Genomic DNA, 13,915 nt, shown 5'->3' with positions numbered 1-13,915 from the left:
AGAGCTTATGGACATTTACAATAATGCTGGTAAGCAGCTCATGAAATTAATTATTAAAAACAACAACATTAAGCTAACAAAACTGAATGAAATTTTATCAAAGTTGGATAGTAGTATTAGAAATGATTTACTTTTTGAACCTAACAAATACAGATTAGACAACATTTTGGCAGATATGAATAGATATATAAGTAAAGGCCTTGATTTTAAAAACAAAAAGTTACGTAGGGACACAGATGATTATCTTAATAATAGAGCTTACAACCATTTTAGGGAATTCAAAAGACAATGGAGGGGAGTTGATCAGAATTTTGCAAGTAATGCTAACTATAATAGTGATGAGGTTAACATGTATGGTGAGACAAACACTCATGGTTATAGCACTATGCACAGGAATGACCAGGGGAGACAAGATTTTTTAGAAGAACAACCACCAAGGAGATCGGAACGTCTAAAGGGGCGTTACCAGGGGCAAAGGTATTACCAGAACAATTACAGGAACAGATAGATACATCAGGTTTATTACATCAGAACAATAATGATAGTATAGGGTATAGCAATAGGATGCATGATGCAAGTGAAGAAGAAGAAGCTCTGAAAGCTACTAACAATTCTGAACATCTAGAAACTGATAATGATGAATTGTGTATTTTTAATGGTGAATTCAATGATGTTACAGGGTTGAATCAAACAAATGAGGAGTCAGAACTTTTTAACATGCAATGCGAAATATCCACTGATGGAGGTTTTTCTGTGTACAATTATTCTGACAAAACATTAAATACAGATTTTATATCCCTTTTTAAGAAGGGCTTTAAATTCATTCCTGTGTTTAAGCTTGATATTGGTAGGGTTTTAGTAAACCTTAGGCTTTACACAAGAATGTTGAATTTAAAAATGTTTTTTTATAACCAAGATGATGCATGGAGAAAAGATACACGCAGTTTTACCCTCAAAAAAGCTAGCACATTTGTACCTCCAAATAATCCAGTAATTTATTTATTTGAAATGTTATGTGATTTACAAATTAGAAAAGCATTAAGAGCAAAAAACATATTTAATGAAAATTTAACAACAGCAGAGAGGTTTTGTCTCAATGAACTTTGTGCTAATAGCAAATAGAGAATCATGAAGCCAGATAAGGGGGGTGGGGTTGTGATAATGAGTAAAGTAGATTACAAAAATAAAATGATGAATATGCTCAACGATGAAAAAACATATGTCCGAGTTTCAAGGTATGATATGGTTAAAGCACAAACAAAAATAGATTGGCAGCTATACGAATTATTAATGGACAGTTGTATTAATAAAGATGAACACGACTACTTGGTTGTTGTGCACCCAGTTACACCAAAAGTGTTTGGGATACCAAAAATACACAAGGATGTTTCCAATCCCCCATTTAGACCCATTGTAGCAGCAAGATATTCTAAAACAGAGTCTATGGCACATTATATTGACATAAGTTGCAAGGAAGTCCTGAATAATATTGCACACATACTAAAGGATTCATGGCACTGCTTAGAGAAATCGTATGAGAATAGGGACAAAATTTCTTCAGAAACATACTTAGTGACTATCGACATCATTAATTTATTCTCAGTTATACCCCATGAAAGTGGACTTGAGTTGTTTGAAAAAAGTCTAGTTAGGCATAGTAATTACCATACTGTAAAAAGAAAATTATTAATTGATTTTATGGAAATGATTCTTTATAACAACTTTTTTCAGCAAGATGGTGAATATTACAAACAAGTGTCAGGAGTCGCGATGGGAGCAAGGTGCGCACCAGTGTATGCCAACTTAGTTTTGGCAGAATGGGAACAACAACATGTATTCAACAGCACTTTTTGGTCAAAAGTGGTCTTATACCTAAGATTTCTCGACGACATTTTAGTGATATGGAAAGGAAATATGGAAGAAATGAAGGATTTTATAGATTACTTAGGAAATACAACTTCCTTTTTAAAATTTACCTATAGTATACATAGGGACAAATGTGAATATTTAGACATTAACATTTACAAAAAGGAGGGGAAAATAGAATCAAACATATTTCGTAAAAAAACATTTTCAAATTCGTATCTGCATTTTAAAAGTTGCCACCCTTATTTTCAGAAAAGAAATTTGGCAAAAGGTCAAATGATAAGGTTGTCGAGAATAATAAGTGAGGATTGTATTTTTACCAAGGAGATGAATTTTGTATGTCAAATGTTTACAGAAAGAGACTATCCGGACCATCTTATAAACAGATTAAAGGAAGAAATTTTAAGCAAAAGAAAGGAACAGTTTAAACCTATATTAAAAATAGGTAAAGAGGGGATGAAAAATAAACTTATTACAGATAAAAACATGACATGTTCATTAACTTTACCCTACAACGATGACACTAAACTTATAGTAGAACTAGTAAAGGATGCATGGGAAAGTGTGTTTAGCAACGATAGCGAAATAATTGAAAAAATAGGTCAAACACCTTCCATTGTATATAGTAGGGGAAGAAATTTAAAAGAAATGTTCGAATCTCAAGAAGCTAACAATAAATCCTGCATGAAAAAGTGTGGATTTTGCAAGACTTGTAGATATATAAATGGTGGGCCGTATGTTGCCATAAAAGGATACAACAGAGCTATTAGATGTCCAGGTTTTGCGAATTGTAACACGAAACAAGTTATTTATTTAGCAACTTGTTTATCATGCGAGGCATTCTATATAGGAAAGACAATTAGAAAACTGAGAGAGAGGATATGTGAACACAATAGAGATATAAAAAACAAAAAAATCAACAAATGCTTTATATATGCACAGTATAATGTGTTCAACTTTTAAAAAATTCTTGTTTTTTGTAATTGATAGAGTGCCTGAAGCATCAATAAAAGAGGGTGATGTTAACAATTTGCTGGAGATGAAAGAATGTTTATGGCAGTTTAGGCTCAATGCCAGCAAAAAAACGGGCATAAATGAATATATATCTATCAGCAGCTTCTTGAGAATGAAATCATGCACTGTTTAACTATATCATTATTTATTATTTTTTTTATTCATACAATTAGTTAATAAGTTTATTTATTGTATCAATATATAGAAGGTTTTTACATATATACATTCTATACACAATTTTAGAAGTTTTTTATATTTTATACAATATGTAGGTATATTATTAATTATTAATATTTATTCACTTACATGTGTTTTTATATAAGGTCAGATTTTACACAGAAAGGTTTTGAGATTTTATATGGATGCTATTTATACATTCACATATTTATATAGTTATACACAACATTTATTCATATATATAAGTGACAATTTTATACGTATCATTATTTAATAGTTTATTTCATCAAATATTACTAAATTAATTCTTTGTTATTAAATTCTGGCTATTGTATTTACGATGTATTAAAATGGGTATTGTATTAGGTTATAATACTGTTTAACAATGCCTTGCTTTATATCTGCCAAACCTCTTTAAAAAGTCTTAATAATACAATTATCTTATTAGCACATTGATTGCAAGAAATGAAATTGATTTTGGATAGTATTTAAAGTTACTGCTCCATATGTTAATTACTCTGAAGAAACCCAGTAGAGAACTGGGTGAAAGCGCTCAGTCTTTTTTTGTTTATTCTTGTTTTATTGTTTGCTTTAATGTCCGTTTTGCCTGTCGTAATAAGAAATTAAAGGGAAGAGTGATGCTGTGAACTGCTGTGTCTTCATTAGAATATTTAAAATGTCTCTGATTTGCAGTCTTTTTCCCTCACTATTTTTGGCTTTGTCTCAGATTCCTGTAAGAACCAAGAGCTATGAATCTGCCGCCAATCAATGATGCTGACTAATAGCAATTAAAATGTGTCAGAAAAATACTGCAGTCAGTACCAAAGGTCGACAGTTTGAAGATTGCGAAAAAAGAATGCCAAACCTCGGAGCCCTTTGTCCTGCGACCTGTGACTGCAGGGCTGACCTGAAATCTACACTGTCATTTATGTAGCTCAATGATGAAGCATGCAATTTCCATGGAGTCAGATTTACACGTTTATTTCTTTGGTATAAGTATTCTTTACATACTTACTTATTAGCTTTGTTGGCTGGGAAACCAGGATCTCAGTGGACTTGTGGAACAGCTTAAATAAGCTGCAGAGGCTTAAACTGTGTGTGCCTCTGGCCAGCTTCAATTGCAGGTAACAGAGTAGGTGAAAAAGCATCACTTGGCAGTTACGTCAACATTTGTAATGTGTGCGTTGAGTATTAGCAGGTGCTCACAATTATTTCACAGCTCTCGACAACGATCCTCGGTGGTTCAATAACAATTCAAACATTTTAGGAGAAATAGACCAAAAATACCACAACATGTAATGAACAATTAATCATACTTTATAAATACAAATAACGTATTCCCATTTAACACTGCGTTCGTGTGCTACCACGTTAGAAGTGTTGCCCCGATAACAGAAAATTTGTAAATTAATTCTGTGTGGAGTTCATAACATTACAAGACTATAGTCTGAATTTTTTTTGTGTGTTTGAGTTCGTGTTTTCAAAATGGGTGTCATGTTTTTAGACCTTACTTTAAAACTATACGATTCAAGTTATGTCAGACAGGAAGATGTGCAATATTCAATGCAATATATGATATTCAAATAGACCTTATATTTCTACTAGCTGAACACTGTTAAATAAATAATTGTTAAGCTGTGTATGTTTTGTTCCCAAATCAAACAGCTGTAGCTGGTCTCACTGGATTTTTTTACTGTTTTTATGATAATTTCTATGGGCATGCAGACTGATGAGCTTTGTTATGGTGAGATTTGTGCATATGCAAGTGTGGGTACATATATACACACTGCCTTCATATTTTTTTCTGCACTTGTACAACTCCACAGCAAATAATGGTACACATTACATGGACTTTTTGCACATGGGTGTACCAAAGGACTGTATAAATCGCCAGTGGAATACATTTTATTTAAACAAGTTTGGTTCGTAAACCCTTTATTGTCATGACATGGTTGGGCCCCATCAGCAGTGGTAAATATGACATATAAATATGTGAACAATTTATTTAGCCAATTCACTTGCATGCTTTTTGGGATGTGGAAGAAAAGTGGAGAACCCAATGGAAATTAACAGAGACAATATAAAATCTCCACTAAAACAGTATCAATGTCAAGTTTGAATCATGGACCCTACAGCTGTGTGACAGATCTTTTCAGTCAACGACTGTACTGCCTAATCATACCCAACATAACACACAGTTAAGGCTCTCTCAGTTCAAAATCCATCATGAGAAGCAACAGAATCTCTAAAGACTATCTACTATCAAACACTCCTGTTCCTTTTTACCCAATTTCTAACTTCCATTTAATCTTTTAGTACTATTCCCAACTACCTTTCTTCCTCCCATACTGCTTTGCTCTATATATATTCATAGTCATATCCCTCCCTAAGACCTATCTATTCTACAGTGCATCTTCTACTTTTCTCAAATAAACCCTCACCTTTTCCTATTTTATCTGCATTCTCATACTCTAGCCTTTTAAACCTCTCTATTTCTTACATCCCAGAAAGATACTAGGACAACCTAATTCTCTTCCAGAGAAAATACGTCTTTCCTACCTATCTTCCATCAGCTTTCAGAATCCACCACCTTCTACCCTAAAACTTCTTTTTCCTTCTTGATCCTTACGCCCCACTACCTGCCAACTATCACATACAACTCCCTTGCTACTACTCCACTTACCCTCTATTCTTCTCCAGCTACTAGGACATCTTTTATCCTAACGTGACTCTATAACAGCTCTCAACATATCTCCATTTCTGTCCCAGAAACATATTCATACTTCCTCCCTGCACTCTCCACACATTGTAGCAAACCTGTTTAATGACACCCCTCACCTTTACTTCAAATATAGACTGATTAACTCAATTCCAACTCAAACCAAAACAAAACAAAATTACATGGAAAATACTCTCAAAAACAAATAAAAAAAATTATCAGCAATTCCCCAAAACACTAAAATCCTTCTAGGAAGAAACAATCATCTAATCCTGATCCCACCTATTACAATGAACATCAAGACAATACTCTTACACGTGCTACTCTAAGCCTATAACAGTCAACTCCAACCCTGGTTAATTTAACTTTTGCTGCCATAAATGTTAGAAGCATACGAAATAAAATTGCTGAACTACATGCCTGGATTACTCAACATAAACCTGATATTCTCACTGTAACAAACTTAGCTTAAACCCAACATGAACGACTCTGAAATTGCACCTCCTGGCTATGATATCATTCGTAATAACAGTATACAGAGGAAAGGTGCTGGTATTGTTTTAGTATTTCCCAACACCTACCACATTTCCCCTTATAACAAACCAATACCAAAATTCAGTTCAGCAAAATGTTTTACTTTCCAAAAATTAAACAAATTTTAAACAAATATGTAGAACTGTTCTTTACATCCCTCCTGGTGACAATACAACTAAACTGGAAGATACCCTACATGGGATATCCATAACAATTTCACATGAAACAATACTACTACGTGATGTGAATGTCAACTGGTCAGGCCTAAACTTTAACTCCCCTACATCTAGCATGAATTAATTTGGCTTTGCACAACTAATTAATAGCCTCACACATTACAGGAGAACATTAAAATACTTATTAGACTGGATCCTCTTATCAGACCCTCGTAAATTCACCACCACAGGTACAATGCCCGACAGCCTCAGTGATCATCTCCCAATCTACACAACCAGACATTTCACACATCCACTTAAACAACATGTTTATAAAACAACGCACATTCTTTCCAAGTGTAACCCAGAAATGTTCATAACTAACCTATCATGTACTAAGTGGAACTTCCTACAATCTTCCCCTTAGATGATGCTGTAAATGAAAATCAGTACAATTTTCCTGAAGATCCTAAATAGCCCTGCATCTCATAGAAGGAAGGGACTAAAAACAAATAATGGAATTTGGATATCCAAAAGAGTAGAATGCTAATGCAGGATAGAGAAAAAACATGGAAAGAATGGCAAAAATTTAAAACACCACAATATCTGGAAAACTTCAGAATGCTCTGTAATCATACTAAAAGGCAAATTAATGAAGAGAAAAAATTGTACTGCAATAATTTTTGGAATAATAGTAAACAATCCCAATTACTTCTGGGCAACCATTAAAGAAATCTTGCATCCCAGCCATAAATTCAACCATAACCCTTCTCCTAATAACGCAACACTCAAAACCGCAACACAGTTCAACTCTTTATTTCATAGATAATACAGTATCTCTAAACAAGGATTCCCCAACATCTAATCCTAACACTGCCCAGCAACCACGTATCATCATATCCACTTTCACCTTCAAACCTGTGCCCACATCCTATATAAAACTACAACCATGCTCTACTTCAGCTGATGACACTCCAAGTGAATATCTTAAAACAGCAGCAGATAGCACTGCCTGCCCTGTCTCAATCCTTATAAATACATCAGTCCAAAAATCCCATGTTCCGTATCTCTGGGAAAAACTCATACATTATCTCCCTGTACAAAGGGGGGAATTCAACAGACATTACTAACTCTAAACCTAGAGCAATCTTATCCCCCTCTCCAAAATACTTTTAAAAAGTGTATTCAAAAACAATTGCTAAACTATTTCCTTCACTCCACCCTCTCTCTGTACCTTCCAGTCACCACCAGTGTACCACAAGGCTCTATCCTTGATCCTCTCTTCTTCAACATTCTCACCAGCACCCTACACATCTACACATACGCACACACAACAGGCTTCCCCAATACAGAATGCAGGTGACTCCATGCTCATTTGCATATCTGCCAATGTGGCACACCTCCAAATAATTACTCTGGAAGCTTTAAAAGCAATTGAAACATAGCTTTTTAACTCACAACTCATCCTCACCCCCTAAAAATCCCCAAACTACTACTTTTTCCCTCAAATCCTTCTCCCATGAAAAAAAAATTAGTCATCTCTCTTGATAATACAACCATTGAAGTCACTTCCCATAGCATGTTATTAGGGATGATAATCTCAAAACTTTTTCACTGACACAACTAAAGCTACTACTTGTCACCAACCCCTCACTTCTTTATGCTGCTCTCATCCATACTAACCTTCAGGCATCAAAAAAATCAAAACCTAAACAATGCTACAACAAAGCTGCTAAATTTGCAGCAAATACTCCCTACAGAAACCACGACTGTATAGCACTAAACAGACTAAACTGGGTGACTGGGAGGTTGGCATAATGGTTAAGGTGTTTACCTTACAAACAAAGTGCAGAGTTTGAATCTTACATGGAGTAATTGGCTAGGCTTAAAATGACCCACAGGCAGTTAGCCTAGTATTAATCTACGAAACTATGAACCTATAAGAACTACCACATCAGTTAACATATACACAGCTTCTTACCACCTACAAAAGTATCCAGAATCTATCTGCTTGTCCAGCATTAAATAACATTCTACACAACTAGGTTCCTAGTCAGTCATTAAAATCCAATGACCAAGAACCCCTGTCTATCCACAAATCTCAGATCTGCTGGGCATTGTCTGTACTCCTACCATGTTACTAAGGCCTGGAATTCCTTATCTCTATCCATCAGATCAATACCCCCCTTCTACCCTTCAAAACCATTTTGAAATACTTCCTAGCTAAAAGCTGGCTCTGTTCCTGCTTAACACCAGGATTAACTATCTCCTTAAACGTCAAAAAATACCTGTTCATACCTTAAATCTCCTTGTTCTCCCTTCTTTACTCACTTCCTTACTTCTATCAATTTCTCTCCCCGGGTTTTTCTCTAAATATACTATAAGCCGCCTTCTCTCACTTCATGTAAAATTACTGTTCTTAAAATGTTTTGTAATACATACAAGAGTGGAGGAAGATGCACACAGGTGGATTATATCTTATGTAGAAGGGCCAGTCTGAAGGAGATTGGAGACTGTAAAGTGGTGGCAGGGGAAAGTGTAGTTAGGCAGCATAGGATGGTGGTTTTTAGGATGACACTGGTGATCAAGAAGAGGAGGATGAGTGTGAGGGCAGCACCAAGGATCAAATGGTGGAAACTGAAAAAGGGTAATTGTGAGGTGATGTTCAGGGAAGAGTTAAGACAGGCACTGGGTGGCAATGAAGAGTTACCGAATAGCTGGGTAACTACAGCAGAGCTAGTAAGAGAGATGGCTAGAAAGGTGCTTGGTGTGACATCTGGAAAGAGGAAGGAGGACAAGGAGACCTGGTGGTGGAATGAAGAAGTACAGAGAAAGAGGTTGGTGAAGAAGAAGTGGGATTGTCAAAGAGATGAAGAAAGTAGACAAGAGTATAAGGAAATGAGGTGCATGGCAAGGAGAGAGGTGGCGAAGGCTAAGGCGTATGAAGAGTTGTATAAAAGGTTGGACACTAAGGAGGGAGAAAAGGACCTGTACCGACTGGCTAGACAGAGGGACCGAGCTAGTAAAGATGTGCAGCAGGTAAGGGTGATAAAGGATAATGAGGGAAACTTACTCATAAGTGAGGAGAGTGTGCTGAGCAAATGGAAAGAGTACTTTGAGGGGTTGATGAATGAAGAGAATGTTGGATGATGTGCGGATAGTGAATCATGAAGTGCAGTGGATTACCAAGGAGGAAGTAAGAATAGCTATGAAGAGGATGAAGAATGGAAAGGCTGTTGGTCCAGATGGCATACCTGTGGAAGCATGGAGGTGTTTAGGTGAAACGGCAGTGGAGTTTTTAACTAGATTGTTTAATGAAATCTTGGAAAGTGAGAGGATGCCTGAGGAATGGAGAAAAAGTGTTTTGGTACCGATTTTTAAGAATAAGGGTGATGTGCAGAGCTGCAGTAACTACAGAGGGATTAAACTGATCAGTCACAGCATGAAATTATGGGAAAGTAGTGGAAGCTAGGTTAAGAAGGGAAGTGATGATTAATGATCAGCAGTATGGTTTTCATGCCAGGAAAGAGCACTACAGATGCGATGTTTGCTCTGAGAGTGCTGATGGAGAAGTACAGAGAAAGTCTTTGTGGATTTAGAGAAAGCATATGACAGGGTGCCTAAAGAAGAGTTGTGGTATTGTATGAGGAAGTCGGGAGTGTCAGAGAAGTATGTAAGAGTGGCACATGATATGTACGAGGGTAGTGTGACAGCGGTGAGTGATGGATGCGTTTAAGGTGGAGGTGGGATTACATCAAGGATCAGCTCTGAGCCCTTTCTTATTTGCAGCGGTGATGGACAGGTTGACAGACGAGATCAGACAGGAGTCCCCGTGGACTATGACATTTGCAGATGACATTGTGATCTGTAGTGAGAGTAGGGAACAGGTGGAGACGACTCTGGAGAGGTGGAGATATGCCCTAGAGAGAAGAGGAACGAAGGTCAGCAGGACTAAGACAGAATATACGTGTGTGAATGAGAGGGAGGATAGAGAAATGGTGAGGATGCTGGGAGTATAGGTGGCGAAGGTGGATGAGTTTAAGTACTTGTGACCAACAGTTCAGAGTAATGGTGAGTGTGGAAGAGAGGTGAAGAAGAGAGTACAGGCAGGATGGAGTGGGTGGAGAAGAGTGTCATGAGTGATTTGTGACAGACGAGTACCAGTAAGAGTGAAAGAGAAGGTCTACAAGAAGGTAGTGAGACCAGATATGTTATATGGGTTGGAGACAGTGGCACTGACAAAAAGGCAGGAGTCAGAGCTTGACGTAGCAGAGGTGTGACGAGGATGGACAGGATTAGGAATAAGTATATTAGAGGGTCAGCCCGAATTGGAAGGTTTGCAGACAAAGCCAGAGAGGCACGATTGCGTTGGTTTGGACATGTGTTGAGGAGGGATGCAGAGTATATTGGGAAAAAGATGCTAAGGATGAAGCTGCCATGTAACAGGAAAAGAGGGAGGCCTAAGATAAGGTTTATGGATGTGGTGAGAGAGGACATGCAGGTGGTTAGTGTGACAGAGCAAGATGCAGAGGACAGGAAAAAATGGAAACAGTTGATCTGCTGTCATGACCCCTAACAGGAGCAGGAAGAAGAAGAAGAACAACAACAAGAACAAGAAGAATACTTTGGAGCTTTTCTCCCTGGGCATCCAATGAAAATGGGCTCATATCCAGTCAGACGTTCCTGGTAATCAAAGTAAATGCATAAAGAGGTTTCACAGCAAGCACGCCTCAAGAATAACAAGAACTGCAACCAGACACACAGGATGGAACCGGTAGAATACAGTGACAATGGGCTGGGTGATCTTGCTACAAGACTAATTGATGAGGCTTGTGATCAGCAGAGATGCACTACAAGAAAAAAAAAAGAAGACTGTAAATTAAGTTCCACTCAGTTACATTTGTCAGTGATACTGGTAAGAACATCTGGCTACATCCCCCCAGCCTATGGCACAAAACTACATAAAGATTTAATGATATCGAGTACAATTAAATCAAGCAATTGAGGTAATTAATATCATCCAAAGCAAAGATTCAAATATGGTCAACGGCTTCCAACAGACAAGAAACAGAATTACAGACATCCAAAAATAAATGCTAAGAATGAAATGGAACTTGGGGGGGGGGGACTCAAATACTCAAAAAAATGAGTAGTAAACAGACAGCTACAGTCTAATAAAGGCAATAAGAAAACTATCATGGAAGGGTTCTACATCCTCTACATTTGCAACTCTACAAAGAGAAAGACACCCTTCTCTTGAAAAAGGATTAATGATAATACCACCACAAACAGCTAAGATACAGAAATGAAGACACTAAGACTTTCATCGCTTGCGTTTAAATGCTTTGACTGTCTTCATATTTTAGCACTCGTACAACTCCACAGCAAATAGCAGCACACACTATTTTTTTTTTTAATTTCCAGCCCGTCACTGACTCCTAAACTATAAACACACCAAAAAACAAGTTCAAGGTTTACACAGAATATAGAGACATTGAATGGATAAATTTTCTGCCACCACAGTATATCCTTCTGTATGCTCACTGTATACTGCCTACAGCATTACTTGGTGAAACAACTGTAGTCTGCCTGTTAAGTATAACTACACAAGTGCTATTTGGTAAGACTAGTTACTAACATGGTGCAGGCACTTAATGTATCAGACTTAACCAAACAAGTGATGTAGTCAGTCGTGCTCTGCCCATGCACATATTAGAAATGTACCCCGAATGTCCCTGAAACCTTTAAATCAGATACAGTCTCAGAAAGAGTGATTGCTAGCTCACTGAACTGTTAGCAATCAGCTGCTTCATCTCACTACTAATACATGCTTTCATTTGTCCAAATCATGGGGAAAAGTCCATATTACTAGAACTTCTTCTTTCGGCTTTTCCCGGTTAGGGGTCGCCACAGTGGATCACCTGTCCGCTCATGATTGGCAGTGGAGTTTTACAGTGTCAAGTTGCCAGCCCGGTGCCCAACTTTCCACAGAAGGCACACACATGCGCACACACACACACACACCTAGGGCCAATTTAGAGTGTCCAATCCACCTACAGCATGTCTTTGGGATGTGGGAGGAAACCGGAGCACCCAGAGGAAACCCACACAACCACAGGGAGGACATGCAGACTCCACACAGAAGGCACCCCAGCCGAAGATCGAACCAGAGAATCTCTTGCTGTGAGGCAGCAACGCTAACCGCTGCACCACCGTGGCTGCCCTCCATACTACTAGAACAATGATCAAAAAACGAAAAGATACCATCTCATCTGCCCTATTCTGCTCTGATTTAGTCCAGTCATTTGTATGAAACCTATAACGGCAACATCACAATTGCCCCAGACTGGAAAAATCAACTTATCAATCTCATTACAGTCTGGAAAAGTCAATTTATCCACCTCATTACAAGTCAGGAATGTGCTCATTGCATCCTCCTACTTTATAATGGAATAATTACTAACTACATCTGTCCAGTAACAATCCTTAAAAATTTGTTTTACTCCATCCCAGACTAGAAACATAGTTTCCATAATGCACTTCCAAACACAACAAAATTAGTACTCTAATCTTAAACTAGAAAAATGCTTCATATTATCTCAGCCTACAAGATTCATGTAAACTGCTGTTGTATGCTTGTTTAAAACTTTTAATCTACCACCACATCTGAAAACATTAACGTTAAACGGAACAGGGGCTAGGAGTGTAGCATAACGGGACTTCAACCCTCGCGCCTCAGCACCCAAAAGAGGCGGGAGACTAGGTAAAAATGGCGCCTGCAGTGTTGGGTCTTCCAGTTCAAAGCCCACCAACCCGACAAAATGATACTCACTACACACAGTTCTCTCAGTTACTGTAAGTAACAGCTGTTTTGCTAGCAGGTAACTAACAGAATACAAGTCAACAAAAATGTTAGCGCAATCACTATGTACAGCTGCTGGCCTTGGGCAAACCATCATAACAACATGCAATATTTGTATCTGCAGTGCAATACTACATTTTTCTGACAAATACAAAGCACTAACAGCTATTTTACCTCATAATGGGGAATCAAATACTTCTCTCCCTGAAATCTCAGCAACCGTCTTTCGTTGATACTTTATTCCCTAGCAGCAAGAAGGATTCTGGGAGTAGTCGTTTCTCCTTAGCTTTTCTCTTATTTTATTGCTGACTAAAACTACGCTTAAAAGCACACAACCACCAGAAGGCAGTGCGGTCATTATCGCGCAGCTATGGTTTTCGTTTATGCTGTAGGGAGTTCCCATAAGTTTTATTGCAGAAAGCTGAAAGTGTTAGACCGTTGTGTGTATGTGCGTGCGCAGGTAGTTACTGGACTGAAGTAGACTACGTGTTCTTTTACATACCTGTCCCGTATATCAATGTATAAGGCAACCAGTTCTTATAGTGCTACTGCCTGTAAAAACTAGAAGTTTGCCGTGCTCCGACTGCA

General features: G+C 37.7%; 1 long non-coding RNA gene across 1 annotated transcript in view; it reads right to left on the bottom strand.

Moving 5' to 3' along the window:
- The window catches only part of LOC122812003, a 294,000-nt gene extending 280,346 nt beyond the window's left edge, over positions 1–13,654 (bottom strand). The window contains exon 1 of the long non-coding RNA XR_006366326.1: positions 13,502–13,654. This is a non-coding gene — a long non-coding RNA (uncharacterized LOC122812003). The remainder of the gene's footprint in view (positions 1–13,501) is intronic.
- Between the last annotated feature and the right edge of the window lie 261 nt (positions 13,655–13,915).

This window comes from Protopterus annectens, chromosome 9.part0 (assembly GCF_019279795.1).
Source record: "Protopterus annectens isolate FY-2018-M chromosome 9.part0, PAN1.0, whole genome shotgun sequence".
NCBI lineage: Eukaryota > Metazoa > Chordata > Ceratodontiformes > Protopteridae > Protopterus > Protopterus annectens.
The sequence above is the reverse complement of the archived record's forward strand: the minus strand, read 5'-3'. Positions and strand labels throughout refer to the sequence as shown.